This window comes from Ovis aries, chromosome 19 (genome assembly GCF_016772045.2).
Source record: "Ovis aries strain OAR_USU_Benz2616 breed Rambouillet chromosome 19, ARS-UI_Ramb_v3.0, whole genome shotgun sequence".
NCBI lineage: Eukaryota > Metazoa > Chordata > Mammalia > Artiodactyla > Bovidae > Ovis > Ovis aries.
This window is the reverse complement of record NC_056072.1, coordinates 37,629,678-37,642,886: the sequence shown is the minus strand read 5'-3', so window position 1 is coordinate 37,642,886 and position 13,209 is coordinate 37,629,678. Positions and strand designations below refer to the sequence as shown.

Below are 13,209 nucleotides of genomic sequence, written 5' to 3'. Positions count from 1 at the left end.
TATCAGATGTTAGGTGTTTTCTGAATTTTCTTGAAAGGAATGTGCATTTTTCTGATTTTCATTAAAATTAGACAGGGGAAAAATGTATTTCATAAAATCTTTATTGAAATACTGCACCAGTGGAGTAAAATATTTGTTTTCTTCTAGGTCCCATGGTTGTGAATTTAGTGGGTGGTAAAATTATATATAGATACAGAGTATAGAGACATGGCTCTTTTTAAAAGAAATGTGATTTTGAAATGTCCAAGTTCAGTAGTTCTAAATCTATCTGATGTTCTAATTTGTGAATATGGTAGAGCTATGCTGTCTTCCCCCATCAAAATGTGCATGTACTTAAAATGAGGTATTGTGACTTCAGGGGTTTCATGAACCTCTGAGCCTTCCCTGGGCTGTGAGACTCCAGGTCTGTTGTTAACTGGGTGTCAATCATGGGAGACTCCAAATAAGGTCGTTTTGCATTGTCATAGTGGTAAAAAAAAAAAAATTCTGACCATAAAGTTTTATTTTATACCCAGTTAGAGTCAGTAGCAACTCAGAAGTATTTGAGTGCTCACCTTGTTTCAGGCATGGGGATGTGGTTATCGTTTCTACCTCCATGGGGTTCAAAATCTCGCTAGAGAGAAAGGCAAAACTGGACGTATTTTTTTTTTTTTTAATAACTACAGGTTGTTTCATTGTTGTCCTCACGACTACAAACACAGACTTGAGACAGAGAATGGCAACGGGGTCTTTCTGTAATAGAGCATTCAAGCAAGGCCTCTAAGGCGATGACCCTGGTGACCCGAGCCCTAACTGATGGGAGGGGGTCACCCATGCAGGGATCTGTAATAAAAGTGTGTGACAGAGGGGAGCGCCAGTGCGCAGACCTGGGGGAGGCTCGTAGTTAGTGAGGGAGGTAGAGACACGGGAGTCAGCCTTCTGGGTGGGGCCCTTGTTCATGTACAGGCTTGTAGGAGGAAGCTGCCTGGGGGCACTGCAAGGCTTCTGTAAGGGAGGAGCCCAGGACCGTGTCTCTTGCTAGGGCAGACTGTGGGAGGAGGGTGGAGGCAGGAGAGCAGCTCAGAGGTGAAGAGGACCCCAGAGGAGGGCTACGGGAGCAGCAGGTCCCGAGGCACAGGCCGGCTTGGAACCTGCAGGGCTTTCTCTCGGGCTGGGCTGCTGTTGGTCGAAGTCACACCTTCATGATCACAAATCCCACCATTTTTCCCCAAGGAATCTTTTCTGTAATCATAAAAAGGTCCTTTGAGTTTCTCTTCTTGATGAGGCCCCAGAGTAGGCACCAGAGTGAGCACCAAACCGGGCTTCCCTGGTGGCTCAGAGGTTAAAGCATCTGCCTGGAATGCGGGAGACCTGGGTTTGATCCCTGGGTCGGGAAGATCTCCTGGAGAAGGAAATGGCAACCCACTCCAGTACTCTGGCCTGGAGAATCCCATGGAGGGAGGAGCCTGGTAGGCTACAGTCCATGGGGTTGCAAAGAGTCAGACACGACTGAGCGACTTCACACACTCCCTGCTTAAGAGTCCGAGACAGTTAGCCAGTTGTCGAGTGCTTTGAAGTTATGGGTTTTGAAGCCAGACCAGACTAGATTTACATCTAAACTTGCAAGAACCATAGGTGAGTTGTTCGCCTTGAGCAAGTTTTTCAACCTCAGCTTCTTTTTTGTAATGCGGGGACAGTGATAGTAACCTCATTGGTTCCCAGAGAGGATGAAGTGCAGCAGTATGGTGTAGCCCCTTGTGCATACCTGACACTTGACAGGTCTGCGAGAGAGAAGAGGTGCCGCTGTGGGTACAGAAAGATGTGTGTCGAAACTCACACAGCAGTCCAAAGCCTTAAGAATAAGAAGGAGTGCAGATTGCTTCTTGCACTATAACTTGGGGTAGGCTTCTTAAAGGAAATAGCCTTCTTCACATCAGGTTATTCCGAAGAGTAGGATGGTTTGTTTTTCCCATGTGCAGCTTGTCCCCGTCAGTTTTTAGGTGTGGAATACATGTCCATTGTGGAAAATGCAGAAAGTATATATTTTTTAAATCACCTACGATCCTCTAAAATGGGGTGTGTTTTGATGGCGATGGACAGGGCTGTCACAGTAGCACAGTTTGTGCACTGCACAGCCATATTTGGTGGTGCCAGGTTGGCCACAGGGCTGATGGGAGCGAACGCGGAGGCAGGAAATTCCAGGCTGTCTGGAATGTACTCCACAGAGTCTCCATTGGCTGGAGCTGATGTACCCCGTGGGGAAGAGCTGTGTGCCAGGGCAAGGCTGGGGCTGTTCAGAGAGATTCAGTGCCATCAGACACCCCGGGCTTGATATGTCAGGGGGAACCTGTTGCAGGGTTTTAACACCTGAGTGATTTGGCTTAGTGATGCAGTGTGAAAACAACTACTGTTTGCATCAACCTACTTAAAGGTGTTCCTTCTTCCAGACCTTCCCTAGTCAGGAGGAGGCCCTCTTGGTCCCCTCTTCCAGAAGCACTTCACTCAGTTACAGCACGTTTCTTAGAGATGATTTTATCTTCCTCTGTCTCTCATAGAATGAATGTCTGTATATTGGGGGTGAGGTAGGGGAGGGGAGTGTGTCTTGAAATCATATTTCTTCTCTTTTTCTCTATCAGTCTGTAGCATACATACCATCTTCTAATAAGATACGTGTTCAGTGACAAAGGAATTGTGCTGACTTCCAAAGTAGAAGAAGGGGTGGTGAGAATGCAAGACTCAGCCCATATTCCAGTGCCTTCTGAAGGCAGGCAGGAGGTGCAGCTGACACATGCCACGGGGTGGGGGCTCTGGTCCCTCTAGTGGCAAGGGGGTCTCTGGTGGAAAGAAGAGGGCCAGGTCTCTAGTGGCAAGAGGGTCTCTGGTGGAAAGAAGAGGGCCAGGTGCGGACAGAGGGATTCAGCTGGGAGATGTAGAAGGCGGTTCCTCTTTGGGGGCCGCAGCCAAGGGAAGGCTGATGGAATAAACAGGAGGTTTGGAGATGGCTAGGTGTATGGGCTTGGGGGCAACTTCACCAAGTGGAGGAAGGCGCCATGTGATGTCCCTGGCCTAGTTCGGGAGTGATAGCTCACTCATCTAGAAAAAGAGAGATGGTCGGGGGGCCAGGACCAAGAACCATTCCCAGTGTTGCCAGTGTGTCTTCTGTCTTTGCGGTAAGGGGTTTTAGCAGAAAGAAGTATTTGCAACCCATTCTCCTTTGTTGTAATTCCAGAAGGCCTATTGCTACATGTTTATTTTCCAGAGTTAAAAGCAAAACCTGTTTTTGAAATTCAAGAAATTTCTAAGTAGCCATTGCAAGCTGCTTATTACTGTATTGGGAAGAATTTGCACCTGCCAAAAGAGAGATTCTACGGTCTTATCTTCTGATGAACTAGGTGAAGATGTGTGGGCAGTCTTCTGTGAATTCATGTCTTACTGATACTCATCTCTGACTTTTATGAACAAATGAGCAGTTGCTATAAAATTTAGCAGACAGTTCCTTTAAAACCACTGCTGCCTGGCAGTGACGGGGGGGAAGCTACAGTAGCAGCAAGGCTTATCACTCAGTTCATGTTGATAATGTTATTCTGAATTTGTGAGCAGGTTGTTACCCAAAATAGTGAGAGACCTGCAGACATACCTCACTTCTTGCATTTTGATTTATTGTTCTTCACAGAGAGTGTGTCTTTTACAGACTGAAAGTTGGGGGCAACTCTGTTTCAAGCAAACTCCTTGACTCCATTTTTCCAACAGCATCTAGTGGCTTCATGTCTCTGTCACATTTTGTGAATTCTTGAAACATTTCAGACTTTTTCATTGTTACTGTGTTATTGTGATTTTTGATCAGTGATTTTTGTTGCTGCTTCAACTTGCTGAAGTCTCAGATGATGGTTAGCAGTTTTTAGAAACAAAACAAAAGTCGCTCAGTCATGTCCGACTCTTTGCGACCTATGGACTATACAGTCCATGGAATGCTCCAGGCCCAAAAACTGGAGTAGGGAGCTTTTCCCTTCTCCAGGGGACCTTCCCAACCCAGAGATCAAACCCAGGTCTCCCATGTTGCAGGCGGATGCTTTACCTGCTGAGCCACCGGGAAACACAAGAATACTGGAGTGGGTAGCCTATTCCTTCTCCAGTGAATCTTCCCGACCCAGGAAACAAACCAGGGTCTCCTGCATTGCAGGTGGATTCTTTACCAACTGAGCTATGAGGGAAGCTCTTTAGAAACAAAGTTTTATGTTTTTAAATTAAGGTATGTATGTTCTTCCCTGGTAGCTCAGCTGGTAAAGAATCTGTCTGCAATGCAGGAGACCTCTGATTCCTGGGTTGGGAAGATCCCCTGGAGAATGGATAGGCTATCCACTGCAGTATTCTTGGGCTTCCCTGGTGGCTCAGATGGTAAAGAATCCACTCATCTTCCCGACCCAGGAAACAAACCAGGGTCTCCTGCATTGCAGGCAGATTCTTCACCAGCTGAGCTATGAGGGAAGCTCTTTAGAAACAGTTTTATTTTTTTAAATTAAGGTATGTGTGTTCTTCCCTGGTAACTCAGCTGGTAAAGAATCTGTCTGCAATGCAGGAAACCTGGGTTCAATTCCTGGGTTGGGAAGATCCCCTGGAGGGGAGGGCATGGCAACTAGCTCCAGTATTCTTGCCTGGAGAATCCCCATGGACAGAGGAGCCTGGTGGGCTACAGTCCATGGGGTCACAAAGAGTCAGACTGAGCAGCTAAGCACATGTACGTTTTTTAGGGGCTTCCCTGGTGGGAAAACTCAGCAATGGCCACAGGACTGGAAAAGGTCAGTTTTCATTCCAATCCCAAAGAAAGGCAATGCCAAAGAATGCTCAAACTATCGCACAGTTGCACTCATCTCACATGCTAGTAAAGTAATGCTCAAAATTCTCCAAACCAGGCTTCAGTAATACGTGAACCGTGAACTTCCTGATGTTCAAGCTGGTTTTAGAAAAGGCAGAGGAACCAGAGATCAAATTGCCAACATCCGGTGGATCATGGAAAAGCAAGAGAGTTCCGGAAAAACATCTATTTCTGCTTGATTGACTATGCCAAAGCCTTTGACTGTGTGGATCACAATAAACTGTGGAAAATTCTGAAAGAGATGGCATACCAGACCACCTGACCTGCCTCTTGAGAAATCTGTATGCAGGTCAGGAAGCAACAGTTAGAACTGGACATGGAACAACAGACTGGTTCCAGATAGGAAAAGGAGTACGTCAAGGCTGTATATTGTCACCCTGCTTATTTAACTTATAGACAGAGTACATCATGAGAAATGCTGGGCTGGAAGAAAGGTAAGCTGGAATCAAGGCTGCCGGGAGAAATATCAGTAACCTCAGATATGCAGATGACACCACCCTTATGGCAGAAAGTGAAGAGGAACTCAAAAGCCTCTTGATGAAAGTGAAAGAGGAGTGTGAGAAAGTTGGCTTAAAGCTCAACATTCAGAAAACGAAGATCATAGCATCTAGTCCCAGCACTTCATGGGAAATAGATGGGGAAACAGTGGAAACAGTGTCAGACTTTATTTTAGGGGGCTCCAAAATCATTTCAGATGGTGACTGCAGCCATGAAATTAAAAGACGCTTACTCCTTGGAAGGAAAGTTATGACCAACCTAGATAGCATGTTGAAAAGCAGAGACTACTTTACCAACAAAGGTCCATCTAGTCAAGGCTATGGTTTTTCCTGTGGTCATGTATGGATGTGAGAGTTGGACTATGAAGAAAGCTGAGCGCCGAAGAATTGATGCTTTTGAACTGTGGTGTTGTAGAAGACTCTTGAGAGCCCTTTGGACTGCAAGGAGATCCAACCAGTCCATTCTAAAGGAGATCAGTCCTGGGTATTCTTTGGAAGGACTGATGCTAAAGCTGAAACTACAGTACTTTGGCCACCTCATGCAAAGAATTGACTCATTGGAAAAGACTGATGCTGGGAGGGATTGGGGGCAGGAGGAGAAGGGGACGACAGAGGATGAGATGGCTGGATGGCATCACCGACTTGATGGACGTGAGTTTGAGTGAACTCCGGGAGTTGGTAATGGATGGGGAGGCCTGGCGTGCTGCAATTCATGGGGTCGCAAAGAGTCGGACACGACAGAGGAACTAAACTGAACTGGTGGCTCAGATGGTAAAGAGTCTGTGCAATGCAGAAGACCTGGGTTCAGTTCCTGGGTCTGGAAGATCCCCTGGAGAAGGAAATGGCAACCCACTCCAGTTCTTTTAAGTCATGATGCTTTTGCACACTTAATAAGCTACAGTATAGCATAAACATAACTTTAAATATTGGGAAACCAAAGGATTCGTGTGACTTGCTCTACTGAGTGTTCAGTATATTGCACTGGTCTGGAGCCACACCCGCAGTGTTGTGTCTGTACTTTTTTGCTAGCCGAGCTGCCATTCACCAGGATTTCTACTGGGTCAATGATGGTGAGGGATTGTAGTGTCATTGTGGCATTTCCATTTTGTAGTCTGATCACTCTTGTCATATAGATGTCTCTCTTGGAAACTGTATAGTAATACCAAGCTTTCTAGTTGTTGTTTTAATGTTTTGAAATAGTCCCAGCTGCCTTGTACTTCTCTTTAGTTATTCAGTATTTTTAGGAGTGACATGTTTCTTACTGCCAGTTTCAGATTTTCAACATACAGTTGAATCAGTGGATCCAAAACCTCCTGTGCTTCCAAATCAAAGGGGAGCTGCCTAAGTGGCCCCTTCCTCCTACCCACTGCAGACTGGCGGTCTGGGAGGAGCCAGAGGGGGCACCTAGGATCCTGCATTCCACACGGCTCCCTCGGCTGATTGTGACCCAAGGGATCCTGGCCAGGATGCGTTGTGTTCATAGCCGATCCCCTCCCTCCATGGGGCTGCTACTTTGTATTCCTGTGCTTGGCATAGGGACTGACGCAGATCGGCGCTCAGAGATTTGTTGAGTCTAGCAAGGATGGCATAAGAGGAGGCCCCTGCTTTTTTTAAACTGATTTTAACTTTTTGTATCATGTCCTGGAAATCTTGCAGTGATTGCCTCTGAAACCTTAAGTATGAAAGAGGACTAAGATGGTGACGTTCCTGTAGCCAGAAACACCTTTCTTTTGAGATTGTGTTAGCCAGGTTGGGGATCTAAATAGCTACTTTGATTAGTGTGTTGGCCCTAAATTGGCTACTGAATAGCATAAACTGTGTATTCCCATTTATATACTTTTACTATGGATCTGAACAGGTAGGGTCAGCTGATGACCTGTGGGGGGCCTCTGGGGTTCTGTGCAGAAAGAGCTTTGCAGGTGATTCTGAGAGGCTGTGTGCTGCACTGCTTTGCACCCTGCTGCTTCTTTTTGAATTTGCTGTCTTAGGCAGACATGGGCTGATCCTACCTAGGTGAAATACATGAGTGATGTTAATTCAGCTCGGACAGGTCGTCTGTTTAGCATCTCTATAATTAATAGAAGCCCTGCTCGAATGTCAGCTGCCAAAGTATTTTGCCTCATATGAGTTAGGCTGACCCACGTTTTCACCTTGTGGTTCAGCCCCAAGTCCGAGCACATGGACTTCGGCCACCTTTTCCCCAGTTGTTCCCTCCTTATGATTTATTTACTTCCATTTAATTTTTTTTTCTTAAAATCAAACCACTTCTATTTAAATCTTTCACAAAGAAAACCTCACTAGAGTCATCAGTGGGAAAACTGATGCCCTTTGCCATAGGTGGTAAGTGTGAAAATAAATCTAGTGAAAAGATTCAGTTCTTTGTTGCTACTCTTGCCAGCACCAGCACTGAGCCCCGAGGCCTGCTGCCTTAGTTAGAGGGAGACTAGCACGTTTTAGGCAAGTGTCATCCACAGAGTGGCATGATGTTATCACAAAAAGTAAAGGAGATTTAGGAAGGGAGTAAGTTTTCACTGGAGATTTAATGTTGTTAATGCTGGAGAGTGATACCTACTCCATGTTTGGGGAAACATCAGTTCAAGCAGTGGGATTTGGTTTCCTCTGCTGTTCAGGGAGCGGTCTCCCGAGGCCAGTCCTAGTCTAGGAAATGCCTTACCTAGGGAGCAGAATTCTCAAATCTCATGTTGATCTGCATAAGGATCCCAGATAAGTACCCTTTGCCATTTATCCATTGATAATACGGGTTGTGCACCTCCCCATTGCTGTAAGTGACATGCGAGTCTGGGCTTGGGGTAAAACATGTGCCCCTCAGACTCTCTTCACAGATGGGGATGTCATAAATCTGGCTTTTTCATGAAAGTGTCTTTCGCCGACACTCCTCCGCAATCTTAGAGCTTTCTCCGCTTGTAGATATTACAAGCTCTGTAAAGTTAACAGCCACATGGATAGCTGGGACTTAATAAATGCACTAAGGTGGTGGATTTTTTTAGGTGCTAGCACAAATTATATTTTTCTAAAAAGTCATTTTCATCAGAAGATGAATAAATAGGAATTACTCAGTTTTTTGAGCTAATTAATTGGATTCAGAGAACATGACTGTGTGAGCAAAACAAATCTTACTGTATGACATTCCATGCGCTGTCTCTGGCAAAAATGCCAATCCCATTGTTGACAACAATTTAACATAGTTGTGACCAATGATTGCTCACAGAGCAAAGGTTTTGCTGTTCAATAAAGAACACTTTCTCCCTCTTGTGATCTGATGGAGTTAGGTGTAGAAAGTAACAGATTCAGGAATTTTGAATAAGTTGTTTCATTTGGCTATTAAGTAACTTTGTTTTTAGATAAAGAAAAAAATGTTTCTTTTTTTCTCTTCAGTTGTTTGGGTCTTATTCTACTCTGAAACTTTCAGTGATAACTTAGTCTTTTTAGGATTGATAGTAATTTGAAAGTCCACAGACTCATGATAATTTGTAGTAGGACTTGATTCGCAAAGTGTTTTAGTATTATCTTATTTCCTCTTCTTAGTGACCCACTGAATGGATGTTTTTATTCCCAGTTTACAGATCAAACTCCTAAATTCAATGTCATTCACACAGATAAAATGTCTCAGGCTGAATTTTCTGTCTACTTAACATCTGTTTCTATAAAGAAAGTTGAGTGTCGAAGAATTGATGCTTTTGAACTGTGGTGTTGGAGAGTCCCTTGGACTGCAAGGAGATTGAACCAGTCCATCCTAAAAGAAATCAGTCCTGAATATTCATTGGAAAGACTGACGTTGAAGCTGAAACTCCCAATACTTTGTCCACCTGATGCGAAGAACTGACTCATTTGAAAAGACTGTGATGCTGGGAAAGATTGAAGGCAAGAGGAGAAGGGGACGACAGAGGGTGAGATGGTTGGCTGGCATCTTCGACTCAGTGGACATGGATTTGGGTGGACTCTGGGAGTTGGTGATGGACGGGGAGGCCTGGTGTGCTGCATCCATGGCACCGCAAAGAGTCGGACACGACTGAGCAGCTGAACTGAACTGAACTGACCATCTGTTTCTTTTGCATATAATAAGGATGTATAGAGTTAAAGGAAAATCTAGAGAAGATGTAATGAATTCCACATGTCACAAAACTGTCATTAATGACAGATGTTGTAGCTCAGGTGGAATTGAAAGTTTGCCTAGACTGACTAGGTCAGCAGTGTAAACCCGTTACCTCAGAGAGAACATTTAATAATTTGAAGACGTAATGGTCATAGGTAGATACTTGATTTAGCATAGTCATTGGATTTCTCTTTGGCTTGTTCCACTTTATTTAACCCTAAATCATAGTAAATATCCAAAGCCAAGCTCCTCCTCTTTTGTTCCAGCCTGTGACATTTTGTAGCTTCTCTGACGAATTGGTTGGCATATTTTTGCAGTCAGTATAAAGACTGAAATTTGTTGCAGAGCCAAAAATACTTCACTCTTTTACTTCAAAGACATATGCTGGGCCTTTCTCCAGCAGTCAAGGTCTGAACCAGGGAAGGGAGCAAACCAGAGCAGGCACATCAAAACGTGAGCAATGTCGGGGTAGATGTTACTTTAATTCTCGAAGGAAATTCCAAGTTGACTGTTTGATTTAAGCTTCTTGTCACTGAAGAGCATGATGTAAAATTAATGCAGTGAATTCAGTTTTTCTCTACCACCAGCCAAACAGTGCAAGTTAAAAATTTCAAGTAACTTCAGTAGCATCAGATAAAGGATCACTTTGTCCCTAACTAATATGTTTATCTTTTTTTTTTTCTTGGTTGTGTAATCAGCTTGTATATTTTGAATGGTATTGTTTATGCCATTTGTAGGAGCTACATTTTAACTTCTAGTTATAAAATGCATTGATTTTTCTTTATACTGAAATCTTTGCCTTTATTAATATCTGTGCCTTTGGGACTTTTTAAAAAAGCCATAAATTGGCAAGGATGCTGTTCACTCATTTAGCAAATATTTATTGAGTACGTCCTGTCTAGGCATTTCTCTCCAATGAACTAGGAAAGCAGTATCTTTGATTTCATGCAGCTTATAGTCTGTTTAAGGAGGATGGAGTGAGTATGATGAAATCAAGTAAAATAAGATGATTTCAGATAGTGATAAAGGCTTGGGTTAATGTCAGAGAAAAAATGGGGCAAGACACTTTAGGTAAGGCTTAGTCAAAGAAAGCCATTCGGAGGAGCTGATGTGCAAGGTGTGTGATGAAAAAGAGCCAGCTGTGCGGAGATCTGGAGGAGCAGTGTTCCAAACAGAGAAACTGGCAGGTGCAGAGATTCTGCAAGAAAGCCAGAGAGGAGGTGGAAAAAAATGTGCGGGGAGGAGAGGGGGCCAGGTTACAGTTGGAGAAGGGGGTGCTGGGGCCAAATGAAAAGAATCTGGATTGGCCAGTGCAGACTGTGCAGTCACTGGAGGTTCTTGAGTCAGAACCTTGTGGATCATGGGGTTGTTATTTCAATTTGTATATGGGCTTTTTTTTTTTTTTCAATGAAGTATAATGACCTGAACAAAAAGTCATGATGTATTATATGCATTAAATCTTTAGACATTTTCTAAAGATTGTAGAGATAGAAAATAGTTATTGGAGTGATGCAAAACTTTGGAGTCATTTATTCTTTTTGGGTTTTTGTTGCCTTTTTAAAGTGGAACAGTAATTTAGTCATGTAAACCTGGAAACAAAAGGATCCTCTCATTTGGGTAGTAGAAACTTTCTAATTAAAAAGGAAAAACACATGTATTTGAGGGTTTTGTTTTGTTTTTTTCCATTAGTACCATGGTAATGCCCATCATATAAGAAAAACACGAACCAACAACAGAGGACAAATATGCAGCCAGAATAAGTAAATAAATCTCTTCCATCTTACTTTCTAGGGGCACAGGTTGACATAAACACTTGGAACGTTTTTAGACCCTGGACAAAGCAATATTTGGCCGTATGTTTCTTGTTCCCTCACATGCATGAAAAATTAGATTTGTTACAAGTTCACTTTTTTAAACTTAGTGATCTAGCTTATTTTTCCATGTTAATGCACATTGACTTCCTTTTTTTTTTTTTTAAAGATTGCCTATTTTTTCACTTCCTGGATGTATTTAACTTAACCTGTCCCCTATTGGTAGACATTTAGATTGTTAGTGCTACATTACCACATGCATTCTTCTTTGAGAATGTGTCAGTATCTCAGTGGATTGATTTTCCACCTGGAGGCTGATCAGAGCTGCCCTCCAGGTTAGTGCTACTCTGATTTAACGAACGTCAGCAGTTCTGATTTGTGTCACCAGAATGAGGCAATGAAAATGTGAGTGTGCAGCACCATAAATCAATCAATAAATTATTAATATTCAGCAGTGCCACTCTTGACTTGTCTGCTACATCTAGAAGTCATTAGGATGGCTGTGCCTCAGATTTTGAAGGGGACATTTCAGGATATAAATCCATATTTTAGTTCTGTTTGCTAAAAGATATTTCTCCCGACAGTCATTGTTTCACAAGGCCATTCTGTGACTAGTGTTGACTAGTTGAGATATGCACACACCTGCTGTATTGGCCCTGTTTAGCTGTGGTCTTATGTCTGACCAGAAGAGGGAGTTTTTTGTTTTCTATCACTTCTGTATGCTGTAGCACCTACTACCTGACTGGGGTAATGCCTCCCATGCAGTGTTCAGGCCCTTACAACTAGTTTGGGACAGTAGGCAAAGGTTGAATTCACCTGTTGCCTTCCTCATTGCTTATTGTGTGTATAGAAATTCCAGTATTTAGATTTACTTCTGTGTTTTGCTTTTAAGTCAACAGTTCTCAAATTGAACTTCAAAGAAATCATATAGCTTTTCCTCTTGTCTCTTTGAAAGTTAATGGAAAGAGATCAAGGAAGGTAATTATCTCAATTTAAAATAAGCAGTCAGCCCCTTATCACATATGATGTAGTTCTTGATTTGTACTCTCCTAGGGTAAAAAATAAACTCCAGTATGAACTTTATTTCATTGCTTCTTAGGCTTGATAGTTTTAAAACATTGTTAAAACTCCTGCTATAGAAGATTTGTAGTGAGCTTTAGAAAATTAAGGCATTGTTTCACAAGAGTGGCTAATAGGCCTTTTCCCCAGGTGGTGTTAGTGGTAGTAAATCTGCCTGCCAGTGCAGGAGTCATAAGAGATGAGAGTTTGATCGCTGGGTCGGGAAGATCCCCTGGAGGAGGGCACAGCAACCCACTCCAGTATTCTTGCCTGGAAAATCCCATGCACAGAGGAGCCTGGCAGACTACAGTCCATGGGTTCGCAAAGAGTCAGACATGACTAAAGTGGCTTAGCGTGCACACACTGTGTGGTTCTTACTATGCTTTGTCATGTTGCTGGAATGAATCCGTCTGCATAGCCAAACAAATGAAATGGGTACCATAGTCAGCACATAGTCCTTTGATTTAATACCAGAGTTTCATGCTGTTTAAATTTTTCTTCTGCTTTCTTCACAGTGTATTTTTTATAACAAAAACTTGAGTCGGTTTCTTTATGGATTTTTTGATTTACACCTGAATATATGAGATGCATTCATCTGTCATATATATTTACGTAGATACCCAAGCGTAATAATCTCAAACATGCTATTTTAAGTTCAGCCTTCTTATCTCATTGGCTCTTTCTGCTTCCCTGCCTTCTCCAATCGTACTGGTCCTCTCCACTCTGTAATCCATCTATGTAGCTTGGTACATTCTTCATATGTAACTTAGTGTGCATCCTTCTATATTTTTATCATGCTCATAACTCTTTACAGGTACATATAACCCCATGTTTCATTAGCAGGGGCTACAGGTCATAGTTTCCATTAAAAGATGG

The 13,209-nt window shown here is 43.1% G+C and overlaps 1 protein-coding gene across 2 annotated transcripts in view; it reads left to right on the top strand.

Moving 5' to 3' along the window:
* ATXN7 (ataxin 7) overlaps positions 1-13,209 on the top strand; it is a 164,225-nt gene that overhangs the window by 87,747 nt on the left and 63,269 nt on the right. The gene's annotated exons all lie outside the window — the stretch shown is intronic.